Source organism: Lepidochelys kempii, chromosome 8 (genome assembly GCF_965140285.1).
Source record: "Lepidochelys kempii isolate rLepKem1 chromosome 8, rLepKem1.hap1, whole genome shotgun sequence".
NCBI classification, from domain to species: domain Eukaryota; kingdom Metazoa; phylum Chordata; order Testudines; family Cheloniidae; genus Lepidochelys; species Lepidochelys kempii.
Window position 1 is genome coordinate 67,079,819 of NC_136387.1, and position 13,332 is coordinate 67,093,150.

Below are 13,332 nucleotides of genomic sequence, written 5' to 3' on the forward strand. Positions count from 1 at the left end.
TAGATTTTTTCCAAAAACTCAGTTATGCAGTGGATTTCATAAAATGGCAACTAGTGATCATTTCTTGTACAGACCATGAATTTGATAAACATACACATTTTTGCAGCACATGAATTAGAAAGAAAGGTGAATAATCAGTTATCTGATAACATATTCCAGTATCTGCTGGTGTAAGAAATAACATTTAGATGTATAAAAAAAACCTTAGTCAATGGCAGATGTGTATAATAGTAGGAATATATAAATATTTTAAAGTGAAATCTATTGTAATTTTGCATCTACAATCAGAGTACATTAATATTTCCTAAAAAATACAAGTAAAGGTGATTTTTGGCTGCTTTGGTTATAATTTCTAAATTACTTTTTTCAAGATGAATAAAATATGGTGTATACCACAAGATACAACTGGTAACTGATATATATTTTCACTGTTACCACTTATGAAACTTGGCATACAGTGATATACTGACATACTGTGATATATTAAATCTGAGCATTTCATAAATGCAGTTATTCATCCATGCAAATTAAATATGTTCATGTGTTTAATTATATTACATCCTATCTTTGATTAAATGTAGTACCTTCTGAAAAATTCTTAGGATATTTCAAAATCAGTACTAATACTAGAAGAACTTCACATTCTTTTTCTATTAAATAGTTAAATAAATTTGATGAAAATGGAAAGATTTTCTTCTCTCTTTTAGGAGAAAGGAGTAATAAGACTTCTGAGATCTATTAACAGAAGACAACAGAATATGAAGTTCTACAAATAAAATTAGGGATTCTGAAATACCCTACAAAATTTTAGGTTGCCCAAAATCTTTCTTTGTCCTGTAAAATAGCACATGAACATTACCACTTACACTGTATCACCAACATTCAGCATGGAATGAAAATACTTCAGAAACTTTCATTTAAAAGGCTTCATTTTTAACTGCTGTAAGTTTTTAATATAAAACCTTTGTAATTTTTTAACCGTCTCTTATTGGTTAAGTCAACTTTGAAGCACAAATTGCATTGTTTTGCAATTTTTATGCACTTAAGATGATCAAAATGGTTTAAAGAAATAAGATTCCTAACAGAAAAAGTAACAGGCTCTTGTCAAAAACTACTCACAGATCATCTATTGTGTAGTGATAGTAAAGTCTTCAGATTGTGGCGTGAACTCAATATAATTTTCTGAAGCTGCTAAAATTATATTAAGGACTTAACATTGGAAAAAACAAAATAAAACTAAAAGGACCCGGATTTTGTTTTGTGCTGTTGCCAAATTCTGTACCTCTAATCAGAAAGTTGGTTCCACTCCTTAGCAATGCCACCGTGGTGCATGGCAGATGACAAGGAACAGGAAAGATCAGGCTACTGCCATTAATTGGTGAAAAATGTCAGGGAAACATCCTTTAAAGCACCAACAGTCATCTTTGATTTTTTTCCATGTAGACTAAAAAAATGTGAAGTCTTACCTAGGCCACAGTGTCTAAAGGTTGGGCTGCATTATGCTTGAGGCAAAACTGTAAATTGCTCCCTCTTTAAAAGCATCTGTACCAATTATTTAATTCACTTCCTCTTTTCACATCTTTGCAAAAATTAGGCTGAATCTTAGTGCACAAAATATTGAAAAGCCTAATGCACAGCAATATAAATGTGCTCATTAAAGCCAACAAACATACAAACTTTAGGAGAGAATACAGGACCATTCATTTTATTGGTCTCAGCTATTCAGCAGGTAGTAAATCATTTGGTTTTTGTCTGAATAATTCTTCATTTATTTTTGAATGATTATGTAAACTGCTTGTAATTTCTGATAGGAAGCAGGGGATTATTCCTAGTTGAATAAGTGAACTGTCAGTTCCATGGGGATTGGGGTTATTCTACAAACCATCAATTCCACCCTTTTTTATTGGATTTCTGATAATATTTTTCTGCAGAAAAATCTTTATTCATAGACTGCAAACTGTTTGAAGCAAATGACCCCCTTTTGGCAGAATCCTTCTGAATTCACTTCAAAAACTCTTTCATTCCCTTCATTGCCAGTTTGTTGGCTCTTATTTAATACTCTTTTCATTTTAAAAAATAGGAAGTTATAACCAATCATTTCCACAGTTCTGTAAAATCCTGATGTGATTCAGGGTTTTGGGTTTTTTTTGCTTCCCTGTTGGAAGTTAATGCCCTTTATCTTTTTTTTTTAAGTGCACAGCTGATTTCCATGCCGGGAAACTCATGAGAACAGATTGCAGGTTTGTGAACCAAAATGTAATTCGATGTTTGAGGTAGGAGGGTAGCCCATTTGGAAAACAATCCACAGAGGAGTTTCAATGGCGTGACTATGTATCAGAAATAGATTAATCGACTTGTAGGTTGGGGGAAGGGGCGGGACCAATACCTGTGTCTATAGGTGCCCATTCAGGATGCAAAAACAAACAGAGCAATCGCCTGCTCTTTTAACGAAAATGCCTTTGAAATACGCGCTAGTAATTTTCCTCCCTGTGCAAAGCACAAGGGAAAGGTGCTTGGAAACCCGACACAGAAATTTGCTCCCCAGCGAGGAGCTCACAGCAACAGCAGAGGGCGCAGTTTCTATTTGTATAGAAATTCCACCCCCCACCCTCCTGCTAAATCTCTTAATTGGCTACGTGGGGTCCAATAAAAGGCAATAGCTCCACCTGATCCATGTAGATCTGTACCGACGGGGAGACCCATAGCGGTATTCAAACTAAACCCCCAGAGAGGCAGAATTACCACTACATGCAATTCTCCCTACATACCCATCCATCTCCCATCCGCTAGGAGCAAACCCAGGGACACATACCACTCCACCATCCCCCGGCCAGTACCAGCCCTCTGCCCAGCGCACCGCGCGGGGATTCCCACAGCCCAGCTTCCAAGACCCAGCGTGTGCAGCCACCGTGCCAGCAGCCAAGTTTTTCAAAGCCAAGTCCAGCTTGCCCAGCCCCAACTCTTCCCCCTAGCCAGCCACGCCAAACGCTCCCGAGGGGCTGGGCAGAGTTCCTCTCCCGCCCGCAGCCATGGCTCCTGCCCGCCGGTTTCACCGGGCTGGCAGGCAGCAGCGGTTCGCTAGCGAGGCAGGGAAGAAGGAGCTGTACTCACCATGTGGAGCAATCCCTCTCATTAGAGTGGGGAGGAGAGCGGACACCGCGCTGCCTGGGACCTTCCCAGCCTCATCCCTCTCCGGCAGCGGGAGCATGGGAGCCAGGGGCGCACGGGTGGGAGGCTGCTCCGCCCGCTGTGCCCCGTCCCCCGGCCGTGGGGAGCCTGGCAGGCGTGTGCCGCACGCCCAACAAAAGTTCCTGGTGACGCCGAAGAGTTCAAGGGCTGGAGAAGAGCAGCCCCCGCCAGCCGGCAGGTCGGAGCCCCCTTCTCAGCCCCTGCCCCGGGACCTGTAGACTGCCCTGGAGCTGCCCCGCGGAGCTCGCTCCGGGGCGAAGGGGGAGGAACTCCTCCGGCTCCACTGCAAAGCTCGGCGACCGGCAGATCAGAGAAGGGGAGCCAAGACCGACGCTCCCCCTGGAACAAGTCAGCAGCAGCCGCTCAGGGTTGCCTGCCAGCCCCGCTGCACCGCCGGATCTCCCGTCTGCCCGAGCCACTTCTTTGCCTTAAACTTTTACTGGGGCTCCGGGAAGCTGCAGGACGTTCCCTGGTTCTCCGCGACAAGACGCGCTGCGAAGGCTGCGCTCCTGGCTGGCCCCAGCTTTCGTTTTATTTTAGATGAAGCCGTGGAAGGTACTTGGAGGGGACATAAATCACGACAATTAGCACTGGCGCCGAGAAGATCCTCTCCTACCAGTTTCGCCGAAGCTTCCTCCGCGCATTCCTCTGCTCAAGTCAGAAGTATCACTGCATACAGCGTTGATGGCAGGGAGATGAGACACATGGAAAGTCCATCCGATGAAATATACATGCCAGCGATTCTTCTGGATTGGAAATCTCCCGTGGGCCCCCCCCCCCCCCTCAGCGCTCGTGCTGACCCTGCATTGCAAAAGGAGCTCTCAAACTTAAGGGCAGGACACTATTAAGGGGAATGAAACCTCAGAGAGGTGGCAGGGACGTTTCACTTAAAAGCAATCTTCTCCTGCAACTGCCAGCAAGTAGAGGGATTGCAAACCTTATACCACCTCCAGACCTGAGCGCGCCGAGCGGTCCTAAAGCCGTTTAGATCTCCATCTCTCTCTCGCATCTCCACACTTGCCACTTGCACAAGTCCCTTATTAACTCATGACACCGATTATCTCTCCTGCTGCATTCCCCCCTTGCACCTCCCTTTTTGTTCCTTTGAAAAAGCCTTTAAGGTCTTGGGCTTAAATGACACCAGAGCCTCAGCCTTCAATTAGAAATGGACTGAAGGGTCAGGGTACAAGTTGGATCTTGCCAATTTTTGGCCCAGCCTTCCAAATTCCACCCGTTAAATGGAGAACAAGCCTAGCTGTTCCAATTGCAACAAATACCCCAGACCCTGAGACATCCCACCTCAGTTGCATTGCCAAACTCTGGATCCATCAGGTGGGTCCTGCTGGATCCTGGCAGTTTTTAACCCCATCTACCTAAGTTTCATGCCTGAACAAAAAACATGTTTAGCTGTTATTAGTGCACCTTAAAAACACAGACCCTGAAGCTCACCAGTACAACAGTACCACAAAACTCAGGTTCAGCATCTGGATCCTGGCAAAATTTGGTCATAAAACAAGACATTGAAGGACCACAAAACATCCTGGTACAAGACAGACAGAAAAACTATAATTTGGCACCCATCACCTTTTACTGGGTCTGCATACTCTCCAGTTTTACCACCTACATTTAGGTCATTTGCAGCTTCTCCTAATCTATCAAAATAATCCAGCTCCCAACCCACACCCATCCCTACATCTGGCAATGAATCTGGCTGAATCCAAGAGCCAGATTGGAGGTCTGTTGCATATGGAACTCTCAAGAATTGGACTTTTTCTGACATAACAGGAGCAGCTAAACATTCTCTGTTTGGGCAAGGACCCAGCAGGGCTTCAAGACTTTTTGTGAAGGAGTCAGGAAGAGCCCTACTGCAGCTAGAATGATTGCATTTTTCCTTATTTAAAGCATCGGCTGAAGACAAACCTGAGGCTGCATAAAGTATAGTTTCAGAGTAACAGCCGTGTTAGTCTGTATTCGCAAAAAGAAAAGGAGTACTTGTGGCACCTTAGAGACTAACCAATTTATTTGAGCATAAGCTTTCGTGAGCTACAGCTCACGCTCAAATAAATTGGTTAGTCTCTAAGGTGCCACAAGTACTCTTTTTCTTTTAAAGTATAGTTCTTTGTCAAAATCGCATGCAAGTTGTGATTGCGATAGGACAGCAGGTGAAATCCAGAAGTTTGGACTCATTTTCCCTTTGAGTTTTTATATTTGTTAGAACTAGAAGCTCAAACTAAATGTGACTGAAGACCCACAATCAAAAAGAAAATGTTTGCATAAACAACAGTGAAACAAAACTGCTGAGTTTCACACAGCTCCATTGTGAATAGTGCCTAACACAATGACCATATCTACTGAGACTGTGGAACTCATTGCCACAAGACATCAACACCAGAGTTTAGCAGGATTCAAAAGAAGATGAGACGTTTATATATGGATAGCAAGAAAATACCCAGAGTTCTAACAAAAAATATGGGGGGAAAACCTAACCCCCCTAAAAGCTTTGGGTGTATAGAAATGTGCAAACTTTAGGGCTTAAACCAACTTCTAATTATGGGGGGATAGGATGAAACTTCCCTGCAGATAGGTTATCTCATAATTGCCCACAGTAGGGTTTCTTACACCTTGGTCTGAAGCCTTTGGTACTGGCTACTGTCAGACAGGGTACAGTAGAACCTCAGAGTTATAAACACCAGAGTTACAAACTGACCAGTCAATTACACACCACGTTTGGAACTGGAAGTACACAATCAGACTGCAGCAGAGACAACAACAACAAAAAAGCAAATACACTACTGTTAACATAAACTACTAAAAATAAAGGGAAAGCAGAATTTTCCTTCTGCAGAGTCAAGTTTCAAAGCTATATTAAACCAATGTTCAGTTGTAAACTTTTGAAAGAACAACCATAATGTTCTGTTCAGAGTTACGAACATTCCAAAGCTACAACCTCCATTCCCGAGGTGTTCATAACTCTTAGGTTTTACTGTACTGAACTAATTAGACCACTGGCCTGACCTAGTATGGTAGGTAGTCTAGTATGGTAGACCTTTTAGTAGGGTATTTATCCACGGCAATGACCTAACTGCAACAACACAAACCTTGATTATAGAAGCACTATCCCAGTTTGCAAACCTTTCAGGGAAACTAGGCCGAGTTTGGAATTTGTAACAAAACCCTAATCAAGTTTTGCATGATTTCAGACTGTGTTGTGGCCATTGCACACATCTCTAAATGTCATCCATTATGAATCTCCCATTAACTGAGCTATCCTGTGTCTTTGTCACGAAGGAAACTGTAAAGGCATTGTATTTGTGGTATTCCCCGTGTCCAGTTACCTACAACTCTCCCAGTGGAGCCAAGAGAGTTACTGTGCCTGAAAGTATTTAGGGACACTGGGAATTTTGTTGTCTGAAAAATAGCATTTTAGTCTATCAGTATTTGAAGCCCAAAGCTCCATGAAAGAATTAGACCTGGTGTGCCAGTGTGCCTGTCCTCCTTCACACTGGAGGAGGGATGATGCCCAACTGGCCCACTGCATGATGGCAACTGTTGCATACATTTTGGGCTTGATCCGCCCCTCCCCCACACTGTGCAACCTCAACATCCACAGAAATCAATGAGAATTGAGAGCACTCAGCACTTTATAGGAGGTGTGAGCAGCTTAGAGGGGCAAGCCCTTTGTTGGAAGAATGGCTCAGGTCCTAGGGTCCTTTGTGCAGTGCAACTTTCTACTCCACACCCTGCTTTGCACACGCTATTCCACTGCATTGAGCACACGCTGCTAACTCTCCGACTGGCAGCTGAAATAGACTTTTTTGAATGAAGTAGCAGACAGACTGCGTGCGAGAGAGCAGGAGGATGGTTGCTAACCCTCCCCCCCCCCACAACCACCCAGCTATAGTTGAGGCAAAGGGTGCAAATCTCCAAACAGGAGCAGATTTCCCCAAGGGCAGAGCTGGCCCATCTGCTTTCTCATTGCTTTGCCCACAGTAGTTTAACCTCCAATACAGTCAATCGATCAGTGATGATTTGAATGTTGATCTGGACTTGCACCTTTACTACCTCCAGCTGCTTCATTTTTAACTCCCAGTGGAAGAGGAATGTTTGAAAAATTGCACTGGAGATACGTGAGCAAAATCAAGAGGTTACTGCATTCAGTAGGAAAGGCACAAACCCCTAAAACTGTTCAGTGAAACAGCAGAACAGACAACACTCAAAAAGACATTTACCACCCCACTGCCACCACATGGGCAGGAGACGGAAAGAGATACTTCACCTCTGCCTGTGGAAACCTCCATCACATGGGTATGCTTTATAAAAAGTTTGCTCTGAGAAAGGATAGATGACAGAATGACAAATGCTGGAGGTGCCTTCTATGGAATAGTGCTCCCATCTTTGCTACCATTGCCAGAGCTGACCAATGTTAACAATGCTGGGAAATTTTAGTGGAAAAGGCACAGAGTGATATTGAAAGCCTTCTAGCCAATGTGTAGCTTAATCTATCTGACCAGCTGGGAGTATGGTATTGCACTGATGCACAATACATAAAGAAGTATGCGAATCTGACATTTTACTCCTTCCTGTATTTTCATGCAGTTTGATAATGACTATTTCCCCTTAGAGGGGAAGGAGATCTTTCCCAATCTTGTTTCAGGGATGAGAGTTTCTGTGTGCAGGACATCTTGGGGTGAGATCTCTACACTGGGTACGTACAAACCCCAAGAAAGGCTGTCTAATAAACCTTATTTTTCATTCCAGTCCCATTGTTTCTCATTGGGACAGCATGGAACATTATTATTGATTTCTAGGGTTTGGATAGAAAATGAACTATTTCAGACCTATTGGAAGGAATGATTTTTATTCTTATGCAGTTCACTGGAGAATAAGGTCCAAGGAATTCCATAAATTAAACTTTTAGAGAAATGGAGAAATCAAGCTCAGTGTACAAAGGGTTAATATTAAGTATCAAATTTTTGATCCAAAAAGACACACAAAGATTTGGTTTCTACTCCCAGAATATCAATGAAAAAGTGTCTTATTCTAATAATAAACACTGGAACCCTGCAGTGTCCAGTTACAAACACATGACACTATGTACAAAGACTTGACAATTTTTCAGATTTTGCTTTAGCAGTTTGTTTTCCAGTGAATGTTAACATTTTCTGTATGTATTGCAACAATTAATAAAATGCCACATGCCTATAATTGCAAAATCAAATCCCAAATATACATACATGTGTCTTCTAAAGTGGCATTCCTGTACTATACTTGACCTAAGCAAAGTGGTAGTGTGTATTCTATTTTCTATCTGGGGTGGTTTGGTGTCTCATCTCACCACAGATAGAAAACAGAATACATGCGACCACTTTGTTTAACTCATGTGTAGTATAGGAATGCCACATTCAATGGGGAGGATGGATCAGTGTTCACATCACACTCCCCATCAGTACCCGACCAAAGCCGGGGAAGCTAATGATCCAACCAGCAGACCAGATTCTGTGATGAATCCTGGTGCCACCTGACGCAAGTTGCGCATATACTAAGAAGAAGGTGTCTCAACAAATATTCCATTAATCTGACTGTTTTTCTTTTAAAAGAGAGAATTCACTCTTCAATTCATCTTTAAAAAAAAACCCCAAAAACAGTCAACCATCTTTTTAAAAAAAAAAAAAATACAGATCATGCTTGGAACACAATCTTTGTAACTAAAAACAGGATATAAATTGAGGGATTGTAGCCCATACTGTGCACCTGCATAGAGGAGTAAAGAGATATAAGACAATCCTTTGTCTACTGGGCCACGTATCTGCTAGGTGGGGAAGAAACAGCCTTCACAGAGCCTCACCTCATCTCCTGGACAGGTTGGTGGGAAGTGGACAAGTAGTGGCTCCATCCTTCCCATGCGCAGGCCCAACTGTACCAGGGATGAATGGTATTATGCTATATGCAGGGCTTATCCTTCCCTTCTCTGGAATTAGGGGCAATCAGGAAGCAGACAGACAATCTGCTTCCCAGTCTGCTGCTAGGTAAATGCAATTCTGTGCTGCCTCATATACGGAGCTTGTGCCAAACCACAGTCTACCTTATTATTTTGAAAGTGAAAAAAGTTCTTAGTTGATGAAACTTCGATCTTTCACCCAGGTGGCTTTCTTCTGAGTCTACATTTCTAATACTATTTATTGCTCTATTTTAGTAATTATTTATATAATTATATACACGTACACACATTATTTTTAACCCTAATATGAAAGGCAACACAAGAATAAAGGAAAATAACCCTGCTAAAGATATCCAATGATTTAACTCCATTTCAACATGCTTGTGCATGATGGGACAGAAACACTCTATGGCCTCGTCTACACTAAAAATATTTTACTGGTCTAGTTCTTTGGGAATACCTATACCAGCAAAGCCCACCAATGTAGATGCAGCTTATGCTGACAGAAGGCATTTTTCTATTGGCGCAGTAGCACCACTTCCCCAAACTACACTGGCGATACTGATAGAAGCACTCATCTTGGCCTAATTTTTTTTTACTTTTAGCAAAAATGGTTCAGCCATTTCTTAGAACAAGGTTAGGGGAAAATACATTGTTTTCCCATGTTAAAAAATTCTTACAACTGTACGGTCAAGAAACTAGCACTTCCATGCTTTGGAGCATCCTTTGACATTTGGCCGGGTGTTTGCCCTAGCATCTGGGATGTACCTTTTCCTTACCAGCCGTGGCTGGACCATTGTTTAACCTCAGTTTCTGAAACAGAGCGGACTGCAGTTTTTTTCTGCCTACATCTGCAGCTAAACTATGCTCAGCCCCAGTTCAGCTGCACAAATCACTGAAATCTGTTGTTGCCAGTGGATCATCTTTCTAGTGTAGACCAAGCCTATGACTACTGAAAAACTAGTGAAATAGTGACATTACAAGAGACATGAAACCTGAACTACTGAAAGAGAAAGGGATTTTTAACTGTTAAAAAAAAATCAAGCAAAAACCAGTTTTAATTACTATCTATTTAACAGAAATGAATGTTTTGGATAAAGGATGTCTTTGTTAAAGATTCCACTTCCTTATCCCTTTCAATTAAGATATAAGTGCTAAGAAATGCTCTGAGAACCCCATACAGTTCCCCAACAAAACTAGGAAAGGCTTGACATTCCTAAGGTAAAACCCCACTAAAAACAAAACCTTTCCTAGCCTTCTTTATGCATCCTAAAAGCGCACTGGCCCAATTTTCCATGCTATATTTAAGCGATGCATGTGGACGAAAACCTGTTAATTGAGAGAAAACATGGTTTGACAGCAAGGATGGTCTTGTGGTTAAGGCACTGGACTGATCATCAAGAGATCTTGATTCACCCATTGCTTACAGTCACAGGCATGCTGTCTGACCTTGGCCAAGTCACATGAGGTCAAGTCACATGAGGGAAGATTGTGAAAGACCTTAAGTGCCTCTTTTGAAAATCTCCTTATTAGTCTCCTTGTGCTCCAATTCACCAGTTGCAAAATAGAGGGGACAATATTTCTGTTCTCTAATCTTGTGTGTCTTGTCTATTTAGCCACTAATTTTGCACTGAGCTTCACGCTATCAGACCTCTGTACCTGTGTGGCACCTCACTGAAGTTAATGGGGCTCCAAGAGCAGTGCAGTACAGATTTGGGACCTCACATTGTCATAGAGATTATCCACATTTTTCACACAAAAAGTTGTTGTTGTTGTTTTTTAAAATGGCCTTTTTAAAAAACAAATTTTTTGTGAATAATTGTCATCTTTAGTGAAATTCTGTTTTTGTGACATTTTCCATAGACTTTCCTATTCAACATTTTATCAACATAACCAAAATCTTTTTTTAACATTATTTAAATTTTTCATTTACTGAAAAAACAATTTTCAGAAAAAATGTGTTTTTCTAATCAAGTTTTCAATAATGATTTTGATAAAAATTCAACAACATATTGATAAATATTTTGACTAAAAGTATTGTGATTTTTTTCCCAAAAACCAGAAAATGGATCAGTTTTGAACCCTGCAAAAGAAAGTTTCAATCTTTTGAAATATTTTGTGAAATTGTTTTTCAACCAGCTCTAACTGCAAGTTTGTTAGGGTGCGGATTGTCTCTTATTATGTGTTTGTACACTGCCTAGTACAATGAGATTCTGATCTAAATTGGAGCATCTAAGTGCTACTGTAATATACATAATAAGTAATAGTAATTGAACAGGTCCCTCTGTCACCTGGTGTCTTTTGAGTGTAAATGGCATCCACAGCATCTTTCCTTATTCTAATTAGCACTTTTCAGTTAAAATGTCCTAAACTTACTTTATCATACTGATAGCTAGCTAAAAACCAAGAATTTAACTGCCAAGTCAAACTCAGTAATATTAGAATATAATAAGGTTTGCATTTCTCATTTCTTTTTAAGAATTCTTTAAAAACATTTATGTTATGTATGGAAAGAATTAAAAGCAGAAGTGGACCTAGTAGTGTTAGGTATTTACACATGCACAGGACATGGACATAACTTGATAGTAACAGATCTTTATTTGAATCAGATCATACTTTTAACATAAAATTTAAAAAAACGTTTTTTGTTGTTCTATTTGTGATAAATTGTTTTTCTTTCATTAAAAAAAACTCAGTGTCACCAGTGGGTTATAACACCGTGGTAGGGTAGGATAAGAACATCAGAAGAATCAGTGGAAGCCACTATTTGAAACAGTTTTACTCAATAAATAAATAAAATTTAGTAGTGGAGAGGCTGGATTAAGAAGAGAGGTTTTGTTAATTTCTGAGAGGGGTTATGGAATTGTATTAGACAGAAATACATAATACTCATTTAGCTTTTGTAGGTCTGCATAATATTTTGTCAATTAACCATTATTTTTGATTTGTGATATACCATTACAAACCAGTAAAGGGCAGCACTAACCAACTGTTTTAAGTCACTAAAAAAAAAAAAAAAATGATTGTTTTCAAGTTTTAAACAATGTATACATCTATAGTTTGACTGGATTTACAATTAATTTAGTGTCTTGCCATCTTAGTGCTGAATATCGATTTTAAGAGTCTTCCATAATCTTTAAACAGAAAAACTAAGGCTACAAATGAGCAGTTTAGTTATAATTAACTTTTGTTAAGGGCATTTCAGTTAGTGAGGAGTTGAAGCTCTCTTATTAAGACAGAGTGGTCACTTTAATTGCTTTATTAGATTATGCCAGAAAATCTACATAGTAAAACTGTACAATGGTTTAGATAGGACAAAAAGAAAAGGAGTACTTGTGGTACCTTAGAGACTAACAAATTTATTTGAGCATAAGCTTTCGTGAGCTACAGCTAACACGGCTGCTACTCTGAAACCCGTCATTAGATAGGACAGTAACTCATAATCTGAAACATCTGAAGACTAAATGTGTTTGAAATGTTGCTGGTAATCTTTATTTGCAAATAAACTGGTAAATTAGATTAGTGTAATTGTCTTTGAGTCTAACTTCAAATAGCTTTTTTTTTTTTAGAAATAACATGACTTGTACGAACTAGACATTGCATATACTGTAGAATACACATATGCACTCTCGAACATGAATTACATTGTAAGGAATTTTCATTAGTCCTTCCATATTTTATTCATGTTTGTAAATGATGTAATGAATTGGCATGAACTTTTTTAAAATGCTGTTTTCTTTACCCCGGTCTCCGAGAGGGAATAATGAATTAAATATACAGAATTGTGATAAGAAATATCTTTTGGAAGACAAAAAGTGGCTCTTCTTCCATGTAAATTTAATAAATTCTTTTAACACAGGCATATAAGAAAAGAGGCCCTTGGTTCTAACACAAGGAGGGTTGTTTTGTTTTGTTTGTAATTTTAGGTTCTTCATAATTAGCTGTACCTATTTAATTGTAAAAATAATAAATATGTACCATTCTAAAAATCAAAAACGTACCAATTGAAAGATTTGTCATGAGTGTAAAATGTTGAGATATAGAAGTCCTATTAGAGCCTTAAGTGCATATATGGGATAGTCCCCATATAAAAGACACATCAGATATTAGATTGATAGTGTATTACACTTGGCAGGAAAAAAAGCTAAGAAGAAGTGATCAAGTCTATGGCTGCTATCTACTTTCAAACTGCTTTCAGTAATATT